The 13,425-nt window shown below is 46.2% G+C and overlaps 1 protein-coding gene across 1 annotated transcript in view; it reads left to right on the top strand.

Moving 5' to 3' along the window:
- The window catches only part of RNF208 (ring finger protein 208), a 48,699-nt gene that overhangs the window by 30,865 nt on the left and 4,409 nt on the right, over positions 1-13,425 (top strand). The window lies entirely within an intron of this gene.

Raw genomic sequence — 13,425 nt, 5'->3', positions numbered from 1 at the left:
GTATTATGCAGATCCATTTCTTTTGAGCTGTCGACCCATTCTTTTTTTTTTCACTTTAAATTTTTTATTGTAATAATTCTGTAACAGTCATTTTCGCAAAGAGCACATCTTGCTCACATTTGCCCACACTTCTCCACAACACATTTTATCAAAATAGTCCCATAAACAGTATCCGCTCCCCAAACAGATCGTGCGCCCATAATATACACCATCACCTCTCCCGCCCCACCAACCACATCCAACCCCTGCTCAACTTGAGAATGCCCCCTGAATCTTTGGGACACGCTCTCTCTCCCCTTCCCCTCCCATCCTCCCTTCCACCCTCCCTCGAACCCCCCCCCACCTCCTATAATACTCCACCATCCTAAATGCAGGTCAGTCGCTGTTGTAATTGGGCCCATCCGCCTTTGTGACGCAGTACTCCCTCCCTGCGGTATGCCGTTAGGCGCTCCATTTGTGTTAACTGACCCAGTTTGCACTTCCAGTCACCCAATGTCAGGGAGTCAGCCCTCTTCCAATGCTGTGCTATAAGGCACTTTGCTGCTGCCAACCCCCAGCATAGCCATTTACACTCCTCCCAAGAGTCCCTCTCATTATGTAAGCCCAAGAGGCACACCAAAGGACTGCACACCAAAGATGAGCCAATCAACTTTACCAATGCCTTCATAACAGCCTGCCAAAAGGGCACCACCCTGGGGCATGTCCACCATATATGTAAAAATGATCCCAATTGTGAGTTACACCTCCAGCATAGACCCGAAGTACCCGGGTACATCCGCTGCAGCCTCTCCGGTGTGTAATACCATCTACTGAGAACTTTATACGCATTTTCCTGCACCAAAACACACACTGAAGCTTTCTGAACCTCCCCACAAATAGCTTCCTACTCCTGATCGGAAAAACTACAATTTAAATCTGCTTCCCAAGCCCCCTGAAAGCTAAATGGTCTGGGATCCCATCCCCGAAAAAAATTATAAATCACTGATATAGGTCTGGGCACCCTCCTCAATAAAAGCCACAGGTTTTCCAAACTTTCCATCTCTTGAGGATTCTCCCCCCTCCAACCCAATGTCTCCACAAAGTGTTGAACCTGTAAATAGGAAAAAAGATCGCCCCCGGGCAGGCCATACATGGAGCACAGTGTATCAAAACTCTTGCATCCTACCCCCATGCAGCACAGCTCGGAAATCCAATATACCCAGTTGTTCCCACCGCACAAATATGGCATTTTCTCTCCCAGACCCAAGTTTTGGCTCCCATTGCAAAGACACAAGTGTAGATACCCTATCAGTCTGGCCCCATTTCCTCCGCATTTCTCCCCACAATTCCACCAGATGCCTCACAAACGGATTTTGTATCCCAGCCCAAATCACTCCCACTCCTTCCGTAGTCCACAAGTAGGAACTCATTGGCCTATGAAAGCTATACAACTGCTCCACCTGACTAGCTGGTTTTGTTTTCCCCCTCTCCCAGTCTATAATCATCCGCAGTTGGGCAGCCAAATAATACCACTCAATATTGGGCACCGCTCTACCCCCCCCACTCTCAGGAGCCCCCCACAATACACGTCCTGCCAAACGGGGATGCCTACCCTCCCATATAAACTGTGACAAAATACCCTGCAATTGTTTAAGTGTCCATCTCGGAACCGCCACTGGCAGCGCCTGAAGCAGAAATAACAATCTAGGCAGCACGTTCATCTTTACCAATGCCATATGCTCCCACCGTGAAAACCACAATCCCTTCCATCGGGACAACTCCCCCCGAATTTGGTCTATTATCTTTCCATAATTAAGACTATACACCCTTCCCAAGTCCCTAGGAATCTGAATCCCCAAATACCGAATGTGGTGCTTGGCCCGCCTGAACGCAAACAATGCTCTCAATCTACTTTTCTCCCCCTGGGTCAAAGAAATCCCCAATAGCTCACTTTTATCCATGTTAACCCTTAGGTCAGCATATCATTCAAATTCCCTAAGAATCTCCAACACCGCAGGTAGTGTCTGCTCAGGATCCACCACATAAAGTAACATATCATCCGCAAACAAAGCAATACGATGTTCCATCCCCCCAACCCTAATACCCCGAAAATCTGGATGCTGACGTATCATTACTGCAAACGGCTCTATGTACAGTGCAAAGAGGAGGGGTGACAAGGGACATCTCTGCCTAGTCCCTCTACCTATTGGGAAAAAGGCATGCCTTTGGAGCTTTATACAAAGCTGCCAGCCAAGCCCCCAAATTATCTCCCAGGCCTATACGATTCATCACTTCTCGCAAAAAACCCCAGCTTACCCGGTCAAAGGCCTTCTCCGCATCTAGAACCAACAAGGCTGTGCTAGACCGGGATCTTTGTGCCTCCCATATTAAGTGGAGAGTACGCCTTATGTTATCCCCTACCTGCCTCTTCAGGATAAACCCAGATTGATCTATATGGATCAATTTCTGCAACACCCTAGCCAACCTGTTAGCCAGAACCTTGGCCACTATCTTTGCATCCACATTCAGAAGTGAAAATAGGCCTATAGGCACCACAAACCATGGGATCTTTCCCAGGCTTAGGCAGAACCATTATTCCAGCCTCAGAGATGGATACCGGGAGCCCATTGCCCTCCAAAACTCCATTTCCCACCCGCACCAATAAGTCTCCCAGCTCGTCCACAAAACATTTATAAAACCTTGCTGAGTATCCATCTAGACCTGGTGCTTTACCATTAGGGAGCTGTTTTATCACGCCCGGTACCTCCCCTAGTCTAATGGGTTCCCCAAGCTGAGCTCTTTCAGACTCTTCCAATCGTTGTAATGGAACCTGGTCCAAATACCGAGCTATATCTGCAGCTGTATCCTCAGAAGCACTATATAAATCTTGATAGTATTTCTCAAAACAATTTCCAATGTCTGAATCAGTATAGTGCCAACTTCCCCTATCATCTTTCATCTTTTGAATAAGGGAGCGCCCTCTCCTTGCCCATAAATAAAGGGCCAGCATTGCATTTGATTTATTGGCAAACTCAAAATATTGCTGCTTTAGCTTAGTTCTCATGAAATCAACGTCTGCCATCTGCAATTGTGCTATTTCCCCTCTCACTTGATTGAGGTCTTCCCATATCTGTGGTGTAGGGTTTCGCTTGTGCAATTTTTCTAAGCTTAATAACCTCATATGCAAAGTTAGCGAGTGTTGTCCTCTTTCCCTTTTCTTATGCGATCCCCACTTAATCAAGGCCCCCCTCACCACTACCTTCTTCGCATCCCATAACACCCCGTCAGTTACTTCCCCATTATCATTAAAGCGATGGAACTCATGAATATTAAGCTTAATGTCTTCCTTCACTTTCTCATCGCCTAGCAGTGACTCATTAAGTCTCCAGACTCCTTGTTGCCTGCAATGACCCAGCCCAGTTAGTTTAATCCACATTGGCGCATGATCAGAAACACAAATCGGCTCTATCTCAGCCGCCTCCACCGTATGCCATCCATTACGATGCACCTACAACCCATCTATATGGGAATAGGTCTGCGCTGCATGCGAGTAAAAGGTGTAATTTCACTGCACCCCATGTAACAACCTCCAACAATCCACCACTTCCAACCCCTTCATAAATTGCAACAATGCCTTCCGACCAGGACCACTCTGCTGCCCTCCTCCTGTCGAATGGTCTAACCTTGCATCAGGGGCAAGATTAAAATCCCCCCCTACCACTACCTGCCCTCCCACAAATCCCAGAATCCCTCCTTTTAATGTTTGAAAGAATTTCTTCTGCCCCACATTCGGTGCATAAATATTGATCAATGCCAGCTCCTTGCCCTGCAACCATCCTCTAAGGGCCACACAACGCCCACTAGTATCTCAAAACACCTGTTTGATCACAATCCCACAATTTTGTCTTATCAATATGGCCACTCCCCCCATCCTCTTTGGTTCTTCTTTCTGATGTACCACCACTTCCCAAAAAGGCCTACAACGCAGCATGTGAATATCTCTTGGTCTTAAATGTGTTTCTTGTAAAAACATGACGTCCCACTTCAGCCAACTCAACTCCTTAAATACTCTACTGCGCTTCTCCTGATTATTGAGCCCGTTCATATTCCATGTACCCACCAATAAGGCCTCCCCCCACCCTCATCCCATTGTCCCTTTCCCCTCCCACGGCCTCTCCCCATCCCTCCCCTTGCTCCAAACCCACTCTCCCCTGTTTTACCATATCCACAATCGCTCCCCCATCCTCCCCAACCCTCCCCCTCCCTTTAGCCGATCTCTCTATCAGTAGATCAGCCATCCCACGAGGAATAAATGCACTCTACCGGGCTTTGGCCTCACAACAGTCCATCCCCTGCCCTCCCATCGCCCCACACTCTCCCACATCCGCTACATTCACTTAACCGTTACCTTCCTGTCTAAAATCCCTCCACCCTTTCACCCCCAGACCCACACAGTTACATTTCCCCCACCCAAAATCCCTCCAATTCAACCTCTCAGCTCACCCCTCACCATGTTCCACCATGCTCTCATGCTCCCCACTCTCACCAGGATGCCATGCCTGCCCTCCCTGCTCCCCATCCGACCTCCTATGCATAGCACCCCCTGAAATTTATTTATTTATTTATGGCATTTATGTTTTAACGGTTTTTATTGATGATACAATACTTGGCCAAACGTAAAATTTAACAAGTGTCCTTAAAACAACATCATAAACTTATTATGCAACCATCAAAAATGCCATCATCAATAGTTTATCTGTTTCCCCCCTCCTCCCCCCCTTCCTCCCCCCCACTCCTCCCACCCCCCCCCCTCCTACAAACAACCCACTAACCTTTATGTACCATATCTAGCCTTTTAACCTTCGTTCCCCAATCTCCCTTCTCCTTCACCCTTTAAGCTTAATAAGTATTTATGCAGCCCATTGTGCAGTTAGCTTTTCCAGGGTAATCCCATTATCCATAATCTCCTGGCCTTTTGATCGCCTTGGTCCTTTTCCTCTTAGGACCGTTAATGGGGTACCCTGGGACAAAGATCTGCCCACGAATCGGGGGGCGGTGTTCCCTGCTCACCCCTCGCTCGTCTGCACCACCCATTAAGTAAATCCCTCTGTTCCCTCATTTAATTGAAAAAAAAAAAACAAAAAACAAAAAAAAACCACACAATTCTTTTATAGGCTGTTTAATATTACGCTTCGCGCACGCGGCGCCAGGGTTTGGATGTACGGTCTCCAAATCTCCAGAAATTGGGCTCTCTTCTTCGGGGAAGTTCCCACCATCCTACGCTCATGCACTAAGAGCTCGTGAACTTTATTTCTCCAATGCCAGAACTCTGGTGGGTCTGCACTCAACCACCCAGTCATAATCACTTTTTTCCCAAGCAGGCAGGCCTTTCGCACCAATGTCTTCTGACTTCCTCTTTGGAGGACGAAGAGCTCGTGTTTATCCAGGATAATCCCCATAAAAGAGCAGGTGATTCAAGCTTCCACTAAGCCCTCCAAGTATTGTAATATATTATGCCAAAACCTTTGCACTCCGGGGCATTCCCACAAACAATGATAAAGTGTGCTCTCCCGTTGCCTGCACTTAGAACAGAGTGGGTCCGGCACTCCTCCCATCTTAAATATCTGTGGTTTGGTCATGTATGCACGGTGTAAAATTCGATATTGACATTCCCGTAAAATTCGATATTGACATTCCCGTAATGTCGCATTGATCGATATCTCAGGTATTCGAGATGTCAACTTATTATAATCCAGTACTAAACTGGGCTTCTGCATGTCTCGTGCCCAGCGTGCGGTAAGTGCTTCTGTTTTTTTCTGTGGGCCCACCGCCCACAGAGCCTTATGTAGTTTCGATACTGTGCACCTCTCCCCAGTTACTGTTTTGAAAAATTCCCTGATTTTCTTCCCATGCCCACTAGACAGCTTTTCAATATTGAGGGATCTAACATAATGAGCTAATTGCTGATGGGCAAATATGTGACTAGTAGTGTAACCAACCCCCAGAGCACCCAAATTTAATAGATCTCCTCTGGTCCCTAATACGTGTTCCAGCCTCGTAATCCCCTGTGAGGCCCACCTTCGGAATACCCTGTTCTCTGACCCAGGTGAAAAGTTTGGGTTACCTTGTAACGGCAGGATATCCGACTTATCTCCCTCCATCCCCCAGTAACCATTGAGATCTCGCCAAACCGCCCGCATTGGTTCCAATAGCAAACTTCCCTTAAACTTATTGGGTAGCTTGTTCTCTGCCTCGTGTAGTAAGTAATGCGGGTGAAATGGCAGGAAATATACCTGTTCCAAACTCCATGGGGTAAAGTCTTGTTTATTTAATAACCAGTCTCCAAGATGCCTCAACAGACACGCCTGGTTATATTTTTTGATATCTGGGAGCCCTATGCCTCCTAATTTCCAAGGGCCTATCATTATATCTAAAGGCATTTTAGATTTCCCCCCCCCCCCCCCATAGAAACTGTCTTAAGTACTTATAGAACTGCTTAATATCTTTGTTTTTTAAGCGCAGCGGCAAGACCTGTAATGTGTAGAGCCACCGGGGGAACTCCACCATGCGAAATAACTGGACCCTCCCATGTAGCGTCAGCGGCAAGGCCTCCCATTGTTTCAGCCGACCTCTCATCTTATCCAGCAATTTAGTGAAGTTGAGAGTGTAAAAAAGCTTTGTGTTCATGGCCACTTGTACTCCCAGGTATTTGAGGCTCTCCCTGGCCCACTTTAACGGAAAATCATTCCCCCACTCCTTTTTTACGCTATCTGTATCTGTCAATGCCAGAGACTTCGAGTAGTTTATTTTAAAACCAGCAAAATCTCCATATTCTTGAAACAATTCCAATAGGGCTCCCAGTGATCTCTTGGGTTCCGTGAGATGCACTAATAAGTCATCCGCAAATGCAGATATTTTAAAACCCACAGTACCCCAATTAACCCCCATTATCTCCGGGTGGGACTCAATCTCTCGTATTAATGGGTCTAAAGATAATACAAATAGTAGCGGGGATAGAGGACATCCCTGCCTCACCCCCCTCCTTATCGAGAACGGTTGCGACCCTACCCCATTTATCCACATGTACGCTTGGGGGTCTGAGTAGAGAGCCTCCACTGCATTCCTAAAGAATCCCCCGATACCTACTCTCTGCAAAACTTTAAACATAAAGGGCCATACCACCCGATCAAAGGCCTTCTCCGCATCAAAACTTATAAGCAGAGAAGGCCTTTGTTGTTCCCTCACTTTCTCCAAGGAAGCAATAAGCGCTCTGACATTGCCCACCACCGACCTTCCCTTTACAAACCCAACTTGCGGAGGGGCCACCAAATCTGGCAACACTCGGGCCAATCTATTTGCCAAAATTTTTGCGTATAATTTGACATCACAATTTAGTAGGGAGATCGGTCTATATGATCCCATGTCCCCTGGATCCTTACCGGGCTTAGGTAGAACAATAATTTTTGCTAGTCCAAGAGTCTCTGGCAACGTGGCAGTACTAGCCATATAGTTAAATAAATTTAATAAAGTTGGAGTCACCTGTTCCTGTAGAATCTTATAAAAAGCCATACTGAAACCATCTGGTCCTGGTGCTTTATGCGCTTCACTCTGCTGCAAAGCCAACATTAATTCCCCTTCCTCAATAGGGGCATCAAGAATCTCCCCCTGTTTCATCGATATCTGTGGCAGGTCAATATTTTCCAAAAACAATGCGCTATCTGGTATTATCCCCGATGGCTCCCCATACAGGTCCGCATAGTAGCTGCAGAAACTCTCTACTATGTCCTTTTCACGTCTGACTGCTATGCCATCTTGTTTTTTTATCTGTAAGATTCGGGTCATCCCTTTTTTCCCCTTTGCCAAACGACTCAGCAACGTTCCTGCCTTGTTCCCATATTGGAACAACTGATGTTTATAATACATTATGGATTTTTTAGCCCTCTCATGCAGGAGCTCATTTAAATCTCTCTGTGTTGTCAGGTAGACTAATTTCTGTTCTTCTGTTTGTGTAGCCCCATATTGCTGCCTGTGTGCTCGGACTTCTTTTTCTAAACGTAATATTTCTTTATCCCTTCGCTTCCGCGTCCAGGCCTTATAATTTATAATTTCTCCTCTCAGGACTGCCTTTGCCGTTTCCCAGTACAACCCATATTGATTTTTGTGTTCTTTGTTATTGTTTTCATAGTCTTTCCATTTGCTCTGCAACATTTCTCGAAATTTCGCGTCTTTGTACAATTCAAATGGAAAAGACCACCCTCTATACCCACTCCGGTCCCCTCCCAATTCCAACCGTACCCATATGGGGGAATGGTCCGAAATTTCACTCGGGCCGATCTCTGCCTCCACAGTTTTAGCAAAAAGGGGATGTGAGATTAGTATGTAGTCTATTCTAGATAGTGAAGAGTGTGCCCTAGATAAATGAGTATAGTCCTTGCAACCTGGGTGTAGCACCCTCCAAGCGTCCACCAGTTCCAATGTAGAACATAAAAATGGTAGCCCCCTCTGATAGTGTCCTGGCCCCAAGCCCCCTTTGCTAGATTTATCCATCTCTGGGTCGTATACCATGTTAAAATCTCCTCCCAGCACTACGTTACCAGCCTGATATGGGGCCAATAGATTTACAGTTTCTTTGTAAAAGTTTTTTTCATATACGTTTGGTGCATATATGTTACAGAAAACGTAGGGAATTCCCCCCAACTCCACCTCTATCAGGACATATCTACCCAATGCGCTCCTTTTGACCGCTTTCATAGTTATTGGTAGCCCCTTACGAAATAGAATCAATACTCCCGCCTTTTTATTATGAGCGGGAGCGCCCACTACCGCGCCTACCCAGCCCTGTTGGAATTTATCATGTTCTTGCGTCGTTAAATGGGTCTCCTGGAGAAACACAATGTCAGCCGCCTGGCGCTGCAAAGCCTGCAAGATTTTTTTCCGTTTTATGGGCGAGGAGACTCCCCCTACATTCCAAGATAACAATTTAACTGACCCCAACACTCCACTTTAACCATTTCCCTTGTCTCAGCCTTTTCTTGTTGAGCAGAGAACGTACCTCCCAGCCCTTACGTACCCCTCTTTTTATCCGTAATAGCCCCCCCTGCCGCTCTCCAGTGCGCGAAGCCAACAATGACGAAACATTTAAATAAAATTCCATAAACCAAATGAGTTCCAAAAAAACAAAAAACAAATTACAAATCCCCTTCACCTCTGCCCGCTGTTCACTCCCCCCCTCCCTCCCCCTCTTCCATACTCTATACATTGTGTTCTCTAAGAACCGGTCACGCTACCGCCCTGCCCCTCCCCCCTGCAGCTCCCTCTTTACCGAAGTAATCAGGGCCCACTCCCCTGTGCCCCTTTATCTTGCCAACTCTCCTTTTTCGTTAACTTAATTAGGACATCCCATTTCAAACAACATACAGATTAAACATCTTTATCTGGAAAACTCCCTCCTCCCTTAAACATTTGAGGCATTCCCTTCTAGTTAACCTTCAATTAAAGTCTCGGCCTTGTCTCTAAGATCAACTTCTTATGCATATTTAACTTTTGCCTCTCCACAAGTCCCCAACTCACATGGAATTTATTGTCCAAGGTGTTTCACAGCAGTTGCGCTCGCAGAGCTCTGCTCCCGTTACTGCTTTGAGAGTCCTCTGCCTTACGGCAGAACACTGTAACAATTCTGTGCCCTCGTTCTTGCAGTAGTATCCACTGTTTCCTTCAGTGCCTTTCATCCTCGCCAGACTGTTCCGTGCCTTCTTTTATCTGCTTGGCAAACTGCAGCGCTTCCTTTGCTGTTTCAAAAAAACGGGTTCGGCCTTCATGTTGGACCCTTAATCTTGCCGGGTAGAGCAGTGCGAACCGGATCCGTCTGTTGTGAAGTTCTGTGCATACTTCTATAAATTGTTTTCGCTGTGCCGCCACTACAGTCGAGAAATCTTGAAAGCACAACACCTTGTGCTTTTCGTAGTTCACCGTGCCCTGGGAATGCCATAGCCTCAAAATCTCCTGTTTATGATTGTAGTTTAGTACTTTGCAAACTACCACTCGGGGTCTTTGCGCTTCAGGTCTCAACTGACCCAAACGGTGCGCTCGTTCGATTTTTAAATTATTCGCCAACTCCTGCGCTTCAAGCGCTTTCGGCAGCCAGATTTCCAACATGGCCCTCAGATCTACTTCCCTTACAGTCTCTGGGATCCCCACCAGCCTGATATTATTTCTGCGTGATCTATTTTCTAGATCATCCACTTTTGATTCCAGCTGGGAGATCCTCTGCTGCCATTCTTTATGTTGACCCTCCTGCTGAGTATTCCTGTCTTCCAGCTCCGATAGCCGCTGCTGGAATCCCGTCAGGTCAGTTTTTAAAACTTCTAGCTTCTCGTCCATAACATCGAGTTTCTCCGAGATTCGTTGTAATTTCAGATCCACAGAGGATTCCAGTAGTTGCGATACCTCCATTGCTATTTCATTGGCCCAAGCGGAGCTCACTATTTCCCCCGAGGGGCCGGGATCCGCCATTTTATTTTCTCCCGTTCTCCCTCGTGCTCCGTCTTTTCTCACCGTTTTGGAGGACATATCGTTGGATTTCGCCTTTTAAATTCCACAGTTCGTTAATGTGGGATGTCCCACTTGTCTACTGACTTTTGTAGCTATCGAATTCACCGATTTAAGCTGCTAGGGGGGCGATCTTACAGCGGGGCCTCAGAGCTCAGTCTTGCGGCGTCCTACCCCTCGCCTAGCATCACGTGACTCTCCCTATTTATGGCATTTATATCCCACATTTTCCCACTCGCGGGCAGGCCCAATGTAGCTTACAACAGTAAAGGGCTGAAAAGGCATACATTAATTTGGCATAAACAATCAAGTACATGGAAGTAGGAGTGATCAGTAAGTAATTACAGAGAAGGGGAAGGGGTAAGAAAGTGGAGGATGTCATTAAGATAGGTACAGTACAACAGTTAGGGATGCAACGGTGGGACTTTAGCGTAAGCTATTCCAAATAAGGTGCTTATCTGCATAATGTCCTCAGTGAATCAATCAATCTGTCGCCAGTCCACTTAAGTCTGTTTTCCTTCAAGAAGCCTGCTTATCAGATTTCTTTCCCCGATCCACCACCGTCTGCCACGCTGAATCCGCTCTGGGTTCCTTGGCGGTCTCCAGTAACTTCGTTTGTACTGGAACACCTCTACACCCCAAAGAACGCAATGCTGACAAGGCGTCACCTGGAGTCTTTACTTTGCGCGACTTCCCATCCACCGTTAGCCACATCGCAAAGGGGAATAGTCACCTGTAGCGGATCCCTTTTGACCTCATGAATATCGTGACTTCTCTAAAGGATCAACGCTTTTGTAAAGTAGTCCATGCCATATCTTGAAACACTCCAATCTTGCAGTTCTTCCAAAGAATCTCTTTTTGCTGCCTCGCTTTAGACAATATCTGCTCCTCGTGGGAAAATCACCGAAACATGCTACAATGTCCCTTGGGTTGGAATCTCGCTGTGGGCCAGCCACTCTTTGCGCTCTCTGGATGTGGAGGTCCAGCAGTTGACCCCCTTCCTCGGGATTCAATATGTGTTCCCACAGCGCTCGAATCACTGCTTCACAGTTGCTGAACATGTCCAAGTCTGGGATTCCTTTAAATCTCAAATTATTTTGACGCAACCTATTCTCTAGTTCTTCCAACTGCTCCTTTAGTTGTTGTTGTGTAAACCATATCAGCATTCATCACTTTATGGAGTTTTCCCATGTCCTGCTTAAGAGTCTCCATCCCCTCCTCCACCTCAACGACACGCATTCCCAGGTCACAGATTTCAGCCCTAATTTTTCTCAGGGCGATTTGGACATCCTTTCGGACCCCTGCCAGATCGGCCTTCAAGTCCTGAAACCAACCCACCACATCCAATTTAGTAATTTTGCCAGAGTCTTCCAGTCCTTCCTCAGCATTCTCCTCGATTACAGCTGGAATCAGCGCCATCTTGGACTCGCTCCACTCTGGCTCCGCCAAGACCGCCGGCGTTTTTTTGCTGTGTTCCATTGCGAAACGGAATTGCTCCAGCCCCTTCGGCGACATAGCTCTGGGACCTCTCCCCTGCAATCCAAGCTTCAAAATGCTGCTCACATCTAAGGGATTTGCTCACTTTTAATAGTGCCCCGACGGAGCTCCGCGTTCAAGCTGCCATCCCGGTCCGTGACGTCACTTCCTCCTGTCAACCCATTCTTAACTTTTCATCAAGGTCTGAAAACATGGCTTTTCCATAAACATCTTTATAATTCATGTTTTGTTGGGATAATTTGTTTTATTATTATAATAATCAGGTTTCATTATGTTTATTTCATTTCTTTTATTGTGTCGGTTATTATCATTCACAGTGTTTGGAATTTTTTTTTTATGATTGTAATCTTCCTTAAGCTTCTCAGAGTTATGCAGACTATAAATGTAATGTCAGTGCAGTTATGCTTTGATTCCTTTTACACGTCCTCTGCTAAGTTACTCCACAGTCTAGGGCCAGTAAGTGAAAAGGCTCTGAGTCTCCATCATCTTTCTGCTGCTCACTGCAGATCCTGACTTTCTAAGCTTTGGGTTTGAGGTGGCATGTACCTTGGAGCCCTTCCCTCCTGAACCCTAAAGGCTAAGATCAAAACCTTACACTTTAGCCTGTCTGTTCTTAGAAGCCAATATAAATGTGCCAAAGAGGGTGTAATGTGTTCTTGTGTACTGCAACCTGTAAAGAACTGGTCAGTGGCATTTGAAATAAGTTTTTCCAACAACCTTATCAGCAATATTCAGCATGAATAGGAGGGCTCCACGGTATGTCATGCTGATTGGGTTTAACCAACATTTTCAACAGCACATACCTGGATAGTGCCACTGTAAGCCACTGTAAATCCAGGTAGACCACCTTGGCACTAACTGGGCAGTGCTGAAATAGCCCAGAGGCGGAAACTGGGAGGAATCAAGAGTTATCTAGCACCATTGATATTCACTGGCAGTACTCAGATAGCTACCTGGTTAACAGGACAGAAAAAAGGCTGCCGTAAGTTAACCAAGTAGCCATCTGGGTACTGCTTCCTAATATTGGTGGAACCTGGGAAACGATGTGGCCTGATGCTGAATATCCAAGTATAGAAAAACCTGTGGTGGCTAGCATTTAAAAAAACCATTGACCACCATGGGCTCAATATTAACCCAAAAGAGTATTCATAGTCTAGGCTCCCTAACACCAGAGCCTGGGCTACTGGCTACAAATCTCAACAGACAAGATGTACTCAGAATATGGTATCATATGAATACAGGTTCTATATACCAAAGGTAGTTGTAAATCATTTTTTCCCATATCTATGGCAAAATGTCTTTTCATTCTATGACCTTCTACTTGCTACTACTATGATAATTCGGTGGCAGCTGATATCCCATTGTGTCAGTTGAAATCTCTGTCTCCAGCTACCCTGAATA

This window comes from Microcaecilia unicolor, chromosome 6 (genome assembly GCF_901765095.1).
Source record: "Microcaecilia unicolor chromosome 6, aMicUni1.1, whole genome shotgun sequence".
NCBI classification, from domain to species: Eukaryota; Metazoa; Chordata; class Amphibia; order Gymnophiona; family Siphonopidae; genus Microcaecilia; species Microcaecilia unicolor.
Note: the sequence above shows the minus strand (reverse complement) of the source record. Positions and strands in the feature narration are given on the sequence as shown.